This window comes from Callorhinus ursinus, unplaced genomic scaffold, assembly GCF_003265705.2.
Source record: "Callorhinus ursinus isolate GAN/ISIS: 27379988/994484 unplaced genomic scaffold, GSC_fseal_2.0 scaffold10, whole genome shotgun sequence".
Classification (NCBI taxonomy): domain Eukaryota; kingdom Metazoa; phylum Chordata; class Mammalia; order Carnivora; family Otariidae; genus Callorhinus; species Callorhinus ursinus.
Genome location: NW_027397072.1, coordinates 59,100,834 through 59,118,536, shown reverse-complemented (window position 1 = coordinate 59,118,536; position 17,703 = coordinate 59,100,834).

Below are 17,703 nucleotides of genomic sequence, written 5' to 3'. Positions count from 1 at the left end.
TGCCCGTCCCGCCCCGGGGCCGCTCTGCCTCACGCGGCAGCTGCCAGTGCCGCTAGAGGCCCAGGTGCTAGGCTGCCCCCACCCGCAGCTCTGAGGCGGGTTCTGGGGGGGCGCCTAGCGGTCCTCTTGGCTGTTCGGTGGAAAGAAACCAGGAGACCCGGCTTTGCGCCTGCTCGGACAACAGTGTGGCCTCCGGAGCAAGGTACTCAAACCCCTGGGCCTCAGTTTCGTCGCATTTGTTAGTTTGTCCCTCTTGGCCTGGGACGTTCCAGAACTTCACACTTTGTGCCGCGGTTGCTGGTGGGTAGGTCTGACGTGTCCCCGCGGCCCGGCCACTCGGCGGCGTCTAGAAGCTTCGGCGCCTGCGTACTTCGGCAGACGGGAACCGGTGGCCAGGCGCACGGAGGCCCGGCGGGAGTTCCCGCCCGGGGGACGAAGCTTCGAAAACAGGCACGTGCTTTTCCCAGGGCCTCCCCGCCTGTGCCGAGGCCCCATGGCGCCGGGTGGAAACCAGGAACCCGAAGGCGCTGGGGCACCGCAGGCCACCGGGACGCGGGAGCTGGGGGGAGCAGGGTGAGTGCTTGGCCGGCGTGGGGGCGGCCGGAGGTGGCCAGGCCCAGTGAGGTGAGGGCGCCCTCGCGAGCGGAGCGTCCTCGGGAGGCAGCAGTGGCGGCGGCGGCGGCGGCGGCGGGAGCGCCAAACCCCTCCCGGCCGGCCACCTGTTAATGGGCAGAGCCGCCCTCAGCTCGCCCTTCGCCCTTCTCCCGGGGGAGAGAGGTTTGTCTGGTTTGGGTTTTGGTGTTCGTGACTGAAGTGAAGCAACTTAAGGAGATTTAGCAACTTCAGAACATTTAGCAATGTTAAGATGTCAACAGTTTTTTTCGTGGCGTGCTCAACGAAATCTTCGTGTTTTTTACCCATAGCGTGTATTCTCTCCTCGAACCCCAGAGGCAAAAAAGTTTACCCTTAACGTGAACATGTGCGAGGTGCCGTGTGGGTAAAGATAACTCATATTTGTGATTTTTAAGGAATTTTAAAACTTAAAACCATCCCAGGAGAACCGCATTAATTTACTGAAGCTCTGAAAAGATTCAGTAAAGTAACCTCGTTTGTTGTAGAACTTTTCAGTATTCAGTAGCTACTGAGAGTATATGGAGACATTTTCTTAGATGGTGAAAACATTTTTTGGGGGGGAATCCTTAAAGCTAGAGAGTTATTAACGCGGTAGGAAAAACAGGTAAAAAGACAATGTCAACAAATTCGTGTCTGCTACATTATTGAGAGCAAAAAGCAGTGGTTTCATTTATTGTGTCAAAAGAAAATTACTAGGTTTTTTCATATATTTTGTTCAAAATAGCAGGTTCACAAACTTTTTTCGATTGTGAAAATAAATGAGAAATTCACTGGCAGAATTGTTACTGATGTTATTAAGCATTAACAGGCACTAAGGTTTTCTTTAGATACAGAAATAAAATGTATCTGATATATTAAATGTAGTTAATATATACATTATTGGTAAAGAAAATCTGTATCATTACTATTCAAAACCAAAAAAATCACTTGGCTTCTGATGCAGAATTAATTTAAGAACAGCAACAAGATATCTTTATAAAATTCCTTAATTGAAAACCGATCAAATTCTCAACAAGTTATTCTATATTTTCCACACTTTCCCTTCCCCCATACATTTTAATATCTAAAACGAGACTGAAAAAAAAAACTCCTTAGGTTTAACTGAGGAATATTTTATTCAACAATATAAATCTTAAAGTAAAAACCAACTAAAAGGTGAATACGAAATAATAACAATGTATTTCTTATTTGACAACAAGAAAACATCTCCATTATCTTTAAGAAAGAACCTGTTTAAATGGGTGTCTGGAATATACTCTTTTTGAGAAGGAGAGGCTTTATTTTTGGCTTTTTGGCTTTATTTTTAGTAAATTGTTCCTGAAAAAGCAATTATGCCTTAATCATCCTGTTGCTATTTACTGATACCTGAAGAAAGAATTGGATTGTTTTGTGAGGGAGGGGACCATGCCATTTTGACCTAATGATTGTTTAATCATGCTTTGAAAATGAGTTGGATTTTACTTAAAACACATTAGGTGCAGTCTTTCAAAAGCTTTTGAAAATCAAAAATATTTTCCAAAAATTCTTCAGTAACTTAGGTGAAATGGCAGTTGCATAATATAGCCAAAGTTGAAACTGCTTTTAATATATCTGATTTTTTTCTTAGGAAAAAACAAAGCACAGAAGTGTGTGGTATGCTCACAATGAACATGCATATTCCTCTAATTATGAAAATGTACATTCAGGTTTCTAGGATTATTCAGAGACAAGGATATGCTTTAAAATATTTTGGAGTTCTTTCTAATCAAATAGGACTTAACTCGATTTAATCAGTGGTGACCCATCAAAATTTAAACATTGACAATCTGTTGTGTTTCTAAAAATTGTACACCTCCTATCCCCTTTGGATAATTTACTTGGTGGCTAATATCAAAGACACAAAGTTCCATTTCATTCCAAAAGTCCTAAATACTTCATTTTTCAGAGGTTAATCTTTATAGAACAGCTTATGAAACTATTTTAGAAAATTTTAGAAATTCTTTTAAAGTGGATTGTAAAACTAGGATTTAAGGAACTTGAGTCACAATTTTTTCAGGATTGAAGTGGAGTATAAATAAATCATAACTAATTTTGATAGTTGGCATAAAATTAATGAAACTGTAGGAATAAATGGCCTCTGATTCAACAACGTGTCTAAAGAGCTTATAAAATATTTTTAGTATGCAAATATTCTCATGTATGTTCAAAGCTCTGAATGCTTATAAGATATACCATCGTCTGTCATAGCTATTTAAATGTAGGAATCAAATTTTCTTTTTAAAGTTTACTTAAAAATTTTTTATTGTGAAATATACATGGAAAAGAAAGTGTAAAACACATATACTTTAAAGGGAAAAGAAAATTTACATGGAGCAGCATGTTTTGAAATACTTTGAAAAGTAGATTTGGAGTTGGTTACAATAGCAGTGTGTAAATCTGTTACATAAATTATGTCAAGTTATGTTTCAGGGATTTTGTTAAATCCTTTAGAATAGTGACTATTAACATATAAAGACAACTTTTTAAGGCAGAAGAACAATTACAATCATAGTATATAGAAGTTCTATAGGCCTTTGAAAATCTGTAGGGTTTCTTTTTTGATGTAAGAATTGTGCTTTATGTCTATGTTTTTAATGAAGGAGCACCAAAAATACCTATCTTCTTGTTTCTGAAGCATGGATATTTGACCTCCACACATAGCAACAGCTTCAACTCTTGATTTCATTCCTAGTGACCCTCAAATCCATATTCCTCTCTCAGACCTATCTGTTTGACTTCATATACCTGTACACCCACTGAGAGAAGCCATTGGAGTTTAGGTCTTAGTATGTTAATGATACGATGTCTGGGACTTGCTTCAAAATAATAGAGGAAGAGAAGGAATGAGTGGAATATAGATAAAACCAGATTAGCCACGAGTCGGTAATTGTTGAAGCTAACTAAGTGAGAATACATATAACTCATTATACTATACTTTTGTATATTTACATATTTTTTCATAATAAAAAGGGAATAAAAATATGTATTTGCTGAAAGTAGTTTTTGAGTATGTTAAGAAAACTGAGTTTCCCATACTTTTGGAGCTCCTATAGTATTATTTGCGTATATTATTTTCTTTATCTGCTCTCAAGTCTTGCAAGATTAGTTAGTGTGAGCCTCAGAGAGGTTTGATTATTTACTCAAGGTTACATAATTGATAGGTGGCAAAACTCGGTACTCAGGTCTTCAGATCCCATGTTCTTTTGCTATAAAAGCTACCTAAAATTTTCAGTATGTTAGCAAACATTAATTTTTAAGAAACCACCAGATCACTTGACAGTCCAGTTACCAGATTATCAACAAAACATGCTTTATCTAAGTTCGAGTTACAAAATTTGAGCTTTGATAACTGAGAATTATTTCCTGGGACATTATTACCTTTATGTTTCTGGGCATCACTTCAATCTAATTTTTATGAGTGTTCAGAAAGATTTTAATAGAGCATTAACTGAGAGTACTGGTCTGAGACCAGGTCTATCTACTCTTTTAATTTCTTATTAATTTTTAATTCCTTACTAGTTCATTTCTGAGTAATTTTAAAATTCCTTCCTGGCTGGTTCATGTTTATGAGTGGTGTTTTTTGTTCTTGACCAAATCTTTTTTGCTCCTTAGAATATTGCTTTGCCATGTTATAAGAGTTTTAACCAGGGAAAGCTATGTAAAGCAGATAAGGAGTTGAGATTAGATTAATGGCTCCGTGTGTGAGGCTTAATTTGTTTGTAAACAGATATTTGGAATCTTATATTCTAACTATACTAACTTGGGAACTACTCTTTTCAAGTTTTGAAGTTTGTAGCTTAATTTTTAAAATCTGATAGCAAATCCTGTCTTTTTAAGGGTAAATTTTATTTTTTCAGAGCTAAATCTGGAAATTTAAAAATGGGTTAACAAGTTGGGTAAGAGAAATCACATCACTTTATAGATATAGGTTTCCTTTATTGAAAAGTGAAAAGCAGAAGTCTTGTTTAAATTGCATCTTTATTTCTTCAGTTTTTAAAAACCCCTCAGGTCATGCTTCTGTTCTTGCTACTGTCCTCTTTCTTCAGTCTTTCTCTTCCCTGATGTAAAAAATAAAGGTTGTTTGTTCAGGATCCTTAATGTTTGGAAAAGAACACATCTAGTATCCGTATTCTTCCTGTATTTCCTCAGTTGAGGCAGAAACTTTATCATATACTCATATTAGCACCTAACAATTCCTGCATGCCTTTGTGTCTGTACATTTGGAACCAAGAGTCTTCCCACCCTATTGTATTCCAATCAATAAAATAGCTAAATCTTTTATCCCAAGAGAGATGAGAAGTCAATGGGGGTCCTAATGCTGAGGGAAGCCTAAGGGATGGAACTAAGTTTTCCTGTACTTGAAGTCCTTGGCACAGTGCCAGATACAAGGTAGGTCTCAAATGAAAGAATGAAATCCAGTCATCAGCCTTGAAACAGATTAAAATGTAATTCATCTCAGATACAGAATTGTCTTTTTTTCTTTGTGGTATTCAGAGTTAGTTCTGAATGAATTCAATAGCATGTTTTCTTAATCTCTTTTAATCATCCTTAGAATCAAGACCTTTCTGGTGACTTCTCACTATTACATCTCTTGTTAAATATAAGACCATTTCAAAATTTTGTTCATTAAATTTTTAAGTTATATACTTAAAAGTCCATAAAATGTATATATACATTTAATCAAATAGTTATCAACATCTTGTAATCACCACCACCAGGGTCAAAGAATATTGGGACTGCAGAATTGCTTGAATATATCCCTTGCCCATTACAATCACTTCTGTCTACCCATAAGTAACCACTATCCTATCATTTATAGTAACTGTTTTCTTGCATTTCTCTTTTAATTTAACCACTGGATATGCATTCCTAAACTATATGGATTTGTTTTGCCTATTTTAAATTTTATGTGAATAGAATTACATTGTATTATTTTTGTAACCTTTTTCCACTTAAAATTATAAGATTCATTCATGTTATGGTGTGTATCTGTAGCTTCTTCACTTTCATTGCTGTATGCTGTATAGTATTCCATTGTATAAATATACTACAATTAATCTGTTCTACTGTTGATAGGCATTTGTGATGTTTCCAGGTTGGGATAATTATAATGGTGCAGCTCTGAACATTCTTTTATGTGTATCCTGATGTGCGTAAAGATGCCAATCTCAAGAGTATATCCTAGGAGTGAAATTTCTGAGCCATAGGGGATGCATATTTTTAACTTGACTAGATATTGGCACAGTTTTTCAAGTTGGTTGTGTTAATTTATGTTCCCAAATAGTGTATGAGAATTCCAGTTGCTCCTTATCTTTGTCAAAGCTTAGTATTTTTAGACTTTTAAAAATTTTGTCAATTTATTGTATGTGTAATAATATCTCATTGTGGTTTTAATTTGTGTTTTCTTGACTAGTAGTTAGATCGAATGCCTTATGTTTATTTGGATATCATTTTTGTGAAGTGTCTATTCTTATATTCCTTTTTTTTCCTTTTAGGTTATCTACCTTTTTTCTGATTTGTAAGAGCTCTTTACATATTCTGAAAACTAGTCCTTTGTCATTTATAGGAGTTGAAGATTATTTTTTCCACTTCGTGCATGGTCTTTTCACTCTTTCTTATGGTGTTTTAAAGATTTTATTTGTTTATTTGTCAGAGAGAGAGAGCACAAAGCAGGGAGAGCGGCAGGTGGAGAGGGAGAAGCAGACTCCCTGCCGAGCAGGGAGCCTGAGGTGGGACTCGATCCCAGAACCCTGGGATCATGACCTGAGCCAAAGGCAGACACTTAACCGACTGAGCCACCCACGTGTCCCTCTTATGGTGTTTTAAAGTAGCTGAATTTGTTAATCGTTTATGATTGGTGCTTTTTATGTGTCTTGTTTAGGAAATCCTTTCTTACCTCACGATCATGAAAATATTTGCCCAGATTTTCTTTTAAAAGATTTAAGTTTCGCCTTACATATTAATCATCTGACTTTTTTGTAGAGTGCAGTATTTGACAGCATTTCCTCCTCTTGAAACTTTATCTGCTTGTATAACTGCAAATGTTGATAATTCCAAAAATCTATATTTTTGGTATTGACTGTATTCCGTAGCTGAGACCCATATTTCCAACTGCCTCCTGGATCTCTCCACTTGAATGTCTTGCAAATATTTGCTAATATCTTAGTTTAAAGCTCATTTTTTAAAACTTTGTTTTTTATTTAGATTAAATCACAGTATAAGCCAAAATACATGGTTGCATCTTTGACTCTTCTTTCCTTATCTTCTCCATCAAAACAGCCATCCTCTTCAAGTGATTCTACTTAGGAAATGCATGTTAAGTCCATTCGTTCCCTTCTTTCCAGTTGCACAATTACTGCTCAGAGTTCCACCTAGTCTGGTATGGTACCTTCTACTTGGTTTTCCTGCCTTCCTTCTATTCCCCTTCTCTAGTCATTCGCTCACACAGCTCCAGAGTTTTCTTTGTAAGACACAAATCCGATCTCTTTCCTGCTTTTATGGCTTTTCATTGCCTTCATTATAACAAAAAATTCAAATTCCTTCACACAGCTCCTACCATTGTTCTGCAGGAATCTCGTGTTTTAGCCACACCATGCTACTTACTGTTTCCCAAAGAAGCCAGGTCCTTCTGCCTTTTTCCATGTTGTCCCATTTGCTTGGGATAGTCTTCCTTCCACCTCTTCTCACTGGGAATATCCGCCATCATTTCCAGAAAGAATTAATCCTCCCTGCCTCTGGGCTTCCCATAGCACTTTGTTCATACTTTTATTACAGTACTTATAACGCTTTATATTTATTGGTCTCCTATTCTAGACTATGAAGTTTTTGAAGACAGAGAATATGCTTTATTAACCTTTTCTTCTTAGAATCTAGCAATGCTTAGTACAAAATAGTAGTCAATAAATCCCTGAAGAAAAAAATATTGAAGAATTGTGTTAACTTTAAAAAAGAATATAGGAATGTATGCATTGACTAAAAAGCCATAAGCAGTGAAATACGTTCATGAAAGGGTATACTGGGCTGTTTTATGTGAGTAGATTATAGCTGAAAATATTAGAACCATGCTGCTCTGGTCCAATGCTAACTGAAGGGACAAAAATAATCTTAAAAGAACAAATAAAATTGAGTTCTCATTTTTAAAAGGGTGACTTACATATCAAACAGACTTAGAATAAAAAGTTAAATAAATTTAGTTTTAAAAAACCTAAGAAATTCACAATACTGCTAAAGAAGTTTTTGACTTTCAGGGACCACATTAATAAGCATAGTCTATCCTGTTACAAATTTTATAATATCGTGAATTACATCTGTTTTGACAATGCTTGCTAACTCTTACTCTGGAAGGTGCTGGTAAATCGAGGTACCCCTTAGGTTTAATCAGAACAGTGACAGGTTGACAGTTGTTGCATTTGCTGATTCTGCCGATTCCTATAACCAATAAAACCCTGGTGACTGGAGTCTAAATATTTACTCAATGTTCATACAGCAAACACACAGCACAATTGAATTATGGTGAGACAGTCTTTTACAGTTCCTCTGGAGGAAGCAGGGTTAGTGTTCAATAACATTATCTTTCTTTTCATGTTAATATAACTGATTCATTGTATGCACAAGAATATTCTAAATACAAAATGTTCTTAGAGAAATTTTAAGAGCAAAATGATTTTTCATTAAAATATTATATATCATTTATATTGGATTTTTGATTGAAGTAAATCTTTAAAGAAGCTTGAAAAAGTTTGTCTTTATCTGCAGATAAGTTATCTTCTGATGATGAATTTATAGATTTTGAAATAAACCAGCGCCTTAATCATAAAAGCAACTTCTAGATAAACATGGTCAGTTGAATACATGTTTGATTTTCACTGTCTCTTGAAAACATACTAAAATGAAAGTCAGGGAATAAAGAAAGGCATAAACTCCATAAGGACAAAGAGAACATGAGAGGAGATATCAACAGACGTTTGGAAGCTGGGCCATCGGTAGATGGATGAGTGGTAACTGTCTTAGTAAATAAAGCTGACCCCTCCGTTTGTGCACACCTGGCTAGCTAAGATAGTGACAATCGGCAGGTGGCTGTTTAGATACTGATGGTCTCCAAACAAGAGGCCAGCGTGAGCTTGGTAGGGAACCAGAGCTCTATCTTGGATGATCTGATTGCAATACATTTGTCTAGATTCTTTGAGCCTGGGAATAACTGAACATTCATAGATGAAATATGCTATGTAAGCAGCATATATTATGAATGATATTATTAATAAATATAAGGAAGACCTGCAGTGGGCTTTGTTCAATGAGGATACAATAACTCTAGATATTATACAATCATATAGAGCAACACTGTCTAATAATGTGGCCACTAGCCATGTGTGGCTTTTGAGCTTCTGAAATATTGCTAATCTGAATGAGGATTGCAATGTAAGTGTGAAATTCACCTTGGATTTCAAAGACTTACTATAAAAAAATGTAGAATATCTCCTTAGTGGGGCTTCTGGGTGTCAACAGTCCATTAAAGCTTCCGACTCTTGGTTTCGACTCAGGTCGTGATCTCAGGGTTGTGGCATGGAGCCCTGGGTGAGGCTCCACACTCAGTGTGGAGTCTGCTTAAGACTCTTTCTCCCTCTCCCTCTGCCTCCCCCCTACCCCCATACTTGGTTTCTCTCAAATAAGTAAATCTTTAAAAAAAATCTTAGTAATTTTTTATTAGTTGCTTAATGAAATATTTTGCATAGTATATGTTATGTTAAACAAAACATATTATAAAAATATTTCACCTGTTTCTTTTTACTTTTCTAATGTGGATACTAGACCATTTTAAATTTCATATGTGGCTCTTATTTTTATACAGCTGTGAATAGTGGTATTGATCCTTGAGTGGCTGGTACGGTTCCCTGGTCTGTGTCTTACAGGGGCCCTTTAAAATGAGGCCCTTTAAAAATAAATAAATAAACAAATGGGGACCTCCTCCATATTGTGCAACACCTCTCAGTAGTACCTAAAGTATTGCAATATATCCTTCTAGCAAAATATCCTGTTAGTGGAATTATGAGTCTGTTTATTGAATAAAAGAGAATAGTCTAAAGGTATCAGTAGATATCTTGATAAAATTTGTAATTTTCTTGTTATCCATCTACCATGGTTCAGCACAACTCCTTCCTTGATTCCATATAATTTTACTTACCTGATTACTGATTGCTTTAAGAAAAAAGCACAGATTTGAGCCAAATGAGAATATTGTAGAGTCTTGGTTACCAACTTGGTCTTTGGTTCTCAAGCTTTCTAGCAATATTTCTGTTTTCTAATACTTCAGTCTTGATAGTGGCTACTTAAAACCTTTCACTCTTCTCAAGCCTTGTATCCATGTTCTCAGCAGATGATCCCACATCCTACTTCACTGACAAAATGCTATACAAGGTGTCAGAGGAGAAGGCCCTTGACTTTCAACTACAGATCTTTCTTGGAGTTATGTCCCAATAAACCCGATGTAAGTTGAAAATATTTTGAGTCAAAATGCATTTAATACACCTAACCTACCAAATGTTTCAACTTAGCCTCGCCTACCTTAAATGTGCTCAGAACACTTACATTAACCTACAGTTGGGCAAAATTATCTATTAGAAAGCCTATTTTATAATAGAGTGTTGAGTATCTCCTATAATTTATCGACTACTGCGCTGAAAGTGAAAAACAGAATGGTTGTAGGGTATCACTTTGTGTGCTGTCATGGCTGACTGGGAACTGAAGCTGGTTCTCACTGCCCAGCATCATGAGAGAGTATTCTGGGAATCGCAAGTCTGGGAAAAGATCAAAATTCAAAATTTGAAGTATGGTTTATACTGAATGTGTATCACTTTTGCACCATCGTGAAGTCAAAAAATTCTAAGTTAGGGACCATCTCTATGGATACTCTCTATGTATGTATATATGTGCCATGCTACAGTTTAACCTGTACTTAAAGCCATTCTTTACCTCCTGTCCACTGCTAGGCATGGTGGTTCTCTTCTCCTGTCTGAGGATAATCTCTTTCTGTGTTCTGCATCTTATCCCCTGTGCTTCCTCAGAGCCCTCTCTTTTTGCATCTTCAGTTCCTTTCTCCTTCTCTATTAGCTTCATCTCAACAGTACTTAAACATGCTTTAACTTCTACCATCTTAAAAAAAAAAATCTTCTTGGGGTGCCTGACTGGCTTGGTCAGTAGAGCATGTGACTCTTGATCTCAGGGTTGTAAGTTCAAGCCCCAAGTTGGGTGTAGAGATTACTTAAAAATAAAATCGTCTAAAACCAAAACTCTCTCTTGACTACTTGTCCTGTACCTACCACTGGGTCTTCCTCTGTTTAACAGTTGAGCTTCTTGAAAATATTTTCTGTTTGTTGTTTTCCCATTCTCCCCCCTATTCACTTTTTAATTCACTGTCGTGAAACTCCCACCCCTAAGACTGCTTTTGCCAAAGTCACTAGTAACTTATTTGTTTGCAATCTGAGCGATAGTTTTCAGTCTTAATCATAATTCATCTCTCAATAGCATTTAATACTAGGAATCATTTTCTCTTTTATGAAATACTTTTTTCTTTCGGTTTTTTGATACTCTACTATTCTGGTTTTTATTCTAATGTCTCTTCTTCCTTCTTCTTAGACTTCTTTGTGACTCCCTCTTTGCTGCTGTATTAAATAGTGTTGTTCCCCAAGACTCCACACTAGGCTGTCTTCTTACTTAACAAACTCACCCTGGCTAATTAATCTACTCCCATATTTTCAGTTTTAAATTTGTATTTTCAGCCCTAATCTCTAGATCCAATTTCTGTCTGGAAATACCATAGTACCTCTACTACCACATCTGCTCTTCTTGCTCTATCCTTTATCTCCACGAGCTAAACAAGGAAACCAGAGGGTCATCTGCATTCTAACCACTGTGGTCCTTCCTCAACACTCATTGTCAGTTACTCATCAAGTTTGGCAAGGGAGGGCATGTTAAAATGTTTTGCTATTTCATCACTCAGCAGCTTTTTATTCTATTTACCTGTCTACACCCCAAATACAAATACAAAATGTCATTACAGTCTCTTAGCTAGTTTATTCTAATGATGTTGTAACTGGTTGGTATTCTCCAGTCTTGCACCTATGCATAAAATCTCTGGTAGCTCGTTTCCAAAGATGGCCCCCAGTGAACCACATCTCCTAGGATTCAGGCCCTTGTTTAGTCCCCTCATTCTGAATCTGAGTTTACCTTGTTACTCACTTTAAGTAATGGAGCATGGCAGAGATGACGTTGTGCCAGTTCCAGGCTTCAGCCTTAAAAATGCATGATAGCTTCAACTTTTGTATCCGAAGTTCCTTGTAAGTCCAGCTAGTGCTGGACATCCCAGCATCCCAGCTGAATTCAGACTTCTAGATGTCCCTTCTAAGATGCCAAAGCTAGAGGAGAGCTTATTATACATGTTCCATACCTGGAAAACTCCTAGGTGACTTCAGCCCCAGGAGACATCAAATAAGCTAGAGAACTGCCCAACTGAGCCCAGTCAATCCATGGAGTAATGAGAGATAACAAAATGATTGTTGTTTTAAACCACTAAACTTTGTAGTGATTTATTTCACAATAGATAAAACCAAAACAAGACTTCTTTGTTCTGCTTCCTATTCCAGTCTTATCTTTGGCAATTCATCTTTGACACTTTAAGCTCTACCTTCACTAAGCTGCTTGAAGTTTCTAGACTGAACTCTGCTTTTTCTTCTAGACTTTTTACTCCTGCTGTTAGAAACATTTTAACATGCCCTCCCTTGCCAAATTCCTACCCAGCTTCCAAGTCTTTACTTAGACCTACCTAAAACCGTGGGTAACTAATTGCCTTGCTTATGTCCTCTCATAGTAGCAAATGCTCTTCCTGCAGAATAGTGGTTGAGAGTATGGAGTCCAGCAGTGTAATATTTTGCAAGGTATTCTTTCTAAGCTTCAGTTTATTCATCAGTAAGATGAGGATAATAATAGCAATTAGTTTGTTGGGAGCATGTAAAGTACCCCAAAAATGTTAGCTATTAATGTTATTAACACATTATCATAAGTGCCTGTTTATCACTTTATCCCTAGAATCTAGCCAAGTGCCTGGCACATAATATGTGCTATATAAAATGTCAGTGAATGACTGAATGTATAAATAAATTCAAATCATTTGGATTTCATTATACTAATCCAATTAAACCTAATTTCAAGCTTGTTTTTTTTTATTGTGATGAAATATCTATAGCATAAATTTGCTAGTGTAACCATTTTTTTTTTTTAAAGATTTTATTTATTTATTTGAGAGAGAGAGAATGAGAGATAGAGAGCACGAGAGGGAAGAGGGTCAGAGGGAGAAGCAGACTCCCTGCTGAGCAGGGAGCCCGATGTGGGACTTGATCCCGGGACTCCAGGATCATGACCTGAGCCGAAGGCAGTCGCTTAACCAACTGAGCCACCCAGGCGCCCATAGTGTAACCATTTTTAAGTGTAGAATTCAGTGGCATTAATTACATCCACAATGTTGTACAATCATCACTGCAGTCTATTTCCAAAATTTTGTCATTACCCCAGATAGAAAGTCTATCACATTAAGCAATAACTTCCATTTCCTCCTTCCCCTCGGAGTCTGGTAACCTCTGATCTACTTTTTGTCCCTATGAATTTGCCTAATTTGATTATGTCATATAAAGGGAAACATACATTATTTGTCCTTTTGTGTCTGGCTTATTTCACTTAGCATAATGTCTTTAAGATTCATCTATAGTGTAGCATGTGTCAAAATTTCCTTCCTTTTTAAGGATGAACATTTCATTGTATGTGTATACCACTTTTTGTTTATCTGTTGATGGACACCTGGATTATTTCCACCTTTTGGCTATTGTGAAGAATACTATGGGAACATGGTATCCAAATATCTGCTAAAGACCCTGCTTTCAATTCTTTTGGGTATATACACATAAGTGGAATTGCTGGATCATGTAATTTGTAATTTTTTGAGGAACCACCATAGTGTTTTCCGTAGTGGCTGTACCATTTTACATTCCCACCAGCAATGCACAGGTGTTCCAATTTCTATATAACCTTGCTGACATTGGTATTCCCCTTCCCTTTTTTTTTTTTAATATAATGGGCATCCTGATGTGTGTGAAATGTTATCTCACTATGGTTTTGATTAGTATTTTCCTAATGACTGGTGATCTTGTACATCTATTCATGTGCTTATTGGCTATTTGTGTATCTTCTCTGGAGAAATGTTTTTTCAAATCTTTTGCCCATTTTTAAAATCAGGTTTTGTTGTTGTTTTGGAGTTGGAGGAGTTCTTTATGTATTCCAGATATTAAGGCCTTATAAGATATATGATTTGCAAATATTTTTTCCTAATCCATGGGTTGCCTTTTCACTTTGTTGATAGTGTCCTTTGGGAAACAAAGTTTTAAATTTTGATGTATTCTAATTTTATTTTTTTTTAATTTTATTTATTTGAGGAGGGGGTTGGTGAAGGACAGAGGGAGAAGCAGACTCCCACTGAGCAGGGAGTCTGACGTGGAACTCGATCCTGGGACTCTAGGATCATGACCTGAGCTGAAGGCCAATGCTTAACCAGCTGAGCCACCCAGGTGCCCAATGTATTCTAATTTATTTAATTTTACTTCTGTTGCCTGTAGTTTTGGTGTCATATCCAAGAAATCTTTGCCAAATCCAATGTCATGAAACTTTCTCCCTATTTTTTTCTATCAGTTTTGTGGTTTTAGGTCTTAAATTTAGTTCTTTGATCCATTTAGAGTTAATTTTTGAATGTGGGCAAGATAAGTGTCTAATTTCATCTTTTACGTGTAGATATCCAGTTTTCCCCAACACTGTTTGTTGAAAAGACTACTTTCCTTATTTTATGGTCTTAGCACCCTTGTTGAAAATCATTTGACTGTGTGTGTGAGGGTTTATTTCTGGGCTCACTATTCTGTTCCATTGGTCTATTTGTCTTTATGCCAGTACCACTACTCTTTTGATAATTGTAGCTTTTAGTAAGTTTTGAAATTGTAGATGTGAGTCCTGCAATTTTGTTCTTTTCCAAGATTATTTTGGCTACTCTGGGTCCCTTGAAATTTCATATGAACTTTAGGTTTTGTTTTTTTTTTCATTTCTGCCACAAATGCTATTGGGATTTTGCACTGAATCTGTATATTATTTGGGTAGTGTTATCATCTTAGCAATATTAAGTCTTCCAATCCATGAACATGAATGTCTTTCCATTTATTAATGTCTTCTTTAATAGTTTTTGGCAATGTTTTATAACTTTCAGTGTACAAGTCTTATACCTCCTTGGTTAAAATAATTCCTAAATATTTTCTTTTTAAAAAAAGTTGTAATTATTGCAAAATACATATAACGTAAAGTTAACCATCTTAACCATTTTTAAGTGTACAATTCAGTAGTATTAAGCACATTCATGTTGTTGTGCAACCAATCTCTGCAACTTTTTTTAATCAGGCAAAAGTAAAACTCTGTACCTTTTTTTTTTAAGATTTTATTTATTTGACAGAGACACAGCAAGAGAGGGAACACAAGCAGGGTGAGTGGGAGAGGGAGAAGCAGGCTTCTCGCTGAGCAGGGAGCCCGATGCGGGGCTCGACCCCAGGATCCTGGGATCATGACCTGAGCCGAAGGCAGACGCTTAACGACTGAGTCACCCAGGTGCCCCTGTACCCTTTTTGTTTTTTTAAGAACGCTTTATTTTATTTTATTTTAAGTAAACTCTGTGCCCAGTGTGGGGCTCAAACTCATGATCAAGGGTCACATGCTCTACTGACTGAGCCAGCCAGGCACCCCTAAAACTATATCCATTAAACAACTCTGTAGTCTCCTTTTCTGCAACCCATGGTAACAACCCTTCTACTTTTTGTGTCTGAATTTGACTACTGTATGTATCTAATAAAACTGGAATTACACAATATATGTCTTTTGTGACTAACTTATTCACTTAACATAATGTCTTTAAGATTCCTCTGTGTTATACCATGTCAGAATTTTCTTTTAAATTTTCTTTTGAAAGAGTAAGATTTCATTGTGTGGATGTACCACGTTATGTTTATCCATTTATCTATTGATAGACCCTTGTATTGCTTCTACCTTTTGGCTATTGTGGATAATGCTGCTCTGGATTGAGTGTGCAAATTTATTAGTTTAGTAGAACTGCCATAAGAAAATAATACAGACTAGATGGCTTAAACAACAGTAATTTATTTTCTCACAGTTCTGGAGGCCAGTAGTCTTAGATCAGGATGTCATCCGGGTTGATTTCTCCTGAGGCTTTTCTCCTTGGTTTGCAGATGACTGCCTTCTCTCTGTTCTCTCACATAGCCTTTTCTTTGTGTGTGTAGAACCCTGGTATTTATTCCTCTTCTTAAAAGGACATCAGTCATATTGGAGTAGGACCCACCGTATGACCTCTTTAAATTGTTATCTCCAAATACAGTCACATTCTGAGGTATACGGGGATTAGGATTTCAACATATGACTTTTGTGGGGGAACCATTTAGTCTATAACAATACATGTCTGTTTGAGATTCAGCTGTTACTTCTTTTGGGTATATTCCACTGAAGTAGAATTGCTGGATCATGTGGTAATTCTGTTTTAGTTTTTTTTGAGAAACCACTGTACTCTTTCCATAGTGGTTGCACCATTTTGACTTCCCACCAACAGTACACAAAAGTTCCAATTTCTCTACATCCTCACCAACATTCAGTATTTTCTTTTTTCGATAGTAGCCATTCTTACACCTAATGGGTGTAAGGATGATTTTATTCTTTCAATACCCTTGTGAATGATATCATTGTCTTAATTTTTTTTAAGATTGCTCATTGCTAGTGTGTAGAAATACAACTGATTTTTGCCTGTTAATTTGTATCTTGCAACATTGCTGAATTTATTTCTTAGCTGTAACAGATTTTTTGGTGGATTCTTTTTTTTTTTTTTAAAGATTTAATTATTTATTTGACAGAGAGAGAGGAGAGAGGGAACACAGGCAGGGGGAGTGGGAGAGGGAGAAGCAGGCTTCCTGCTGAGCAGGGAGCCCAATGCGGGGCTTGATCCCAGGACCCTGGGACCACAACCTGAGCCAAAGGCAGACGCCCAACGACTGAGCCACCCAGGCGCCCTTTTTGGTGGACTCTAGGTTTTCTACATAGATCATGTCATCTGTGGATAGAGATAGTTTTATTTCTTCCTTTCCAATATTGATGCGTTTTATTTTTCCTACCCAGTTGCTCTGGCAAGAGCTTCTAGTACTATGTTGAACAGAAGTGGCAAAAGTGGGCATCCTTGTCTTGTTCCTGATCTTAGAGGAAACAAAGCCAGTTTTTTTCTGTAAAGTAAAAACTTCCATATGTGGAGAATGATCTTTCAGATTTGGGATACATTTCTCATTAGCTTGGTTTGAATGAAGGACACATAAGAACTTATTAAGAACAAGAGGAAAAAAGTATAAGATGGAAAGAGCTGGGATGAAGCTGATAAGTAGGTATGGGAGAACCTAACCAGGCTTGCCGAGATGTTGAAACAGAGGTGGGGTCAGGAACATTCAAGAATCACCCTACCACTAGGAGGCAGTCCCTAGCTATCTCAGCTCTAGATCCTGACCTAGTAAGCAGGACTCTACAAGTTATTAGCAGTTATAATGGATATTCACAGGCTATGAGAGGTGTTTTTATAGATTAGGAATAAACATGAAGTAAAAAATAAGTGTAGTTCATAAGAGCTTCCTGTCTTCATTGATGTGGGATCCATGTAACTTATTAACTGTACTTTAAGAGTGAAAGAGGGTGCTACTAGTGATCCTTCCTAAAAAGCAGGTGTGAATTGACTGTCCCAAGGCAACTGGGACACAGGTTATTCTATTTATTGAACTCTTCACATTCATAGATTGTAACTGTAGTTAGCATTTAATCTTGGGAATGTTTAGTCATAATGGCATATTGATTAATTTCTGTAGAGAATTGGCTGCTAAAACAATCTAAAGGTAGATTCATAAGGTCGAAAAATTTAAGTAATTTCAGATTACA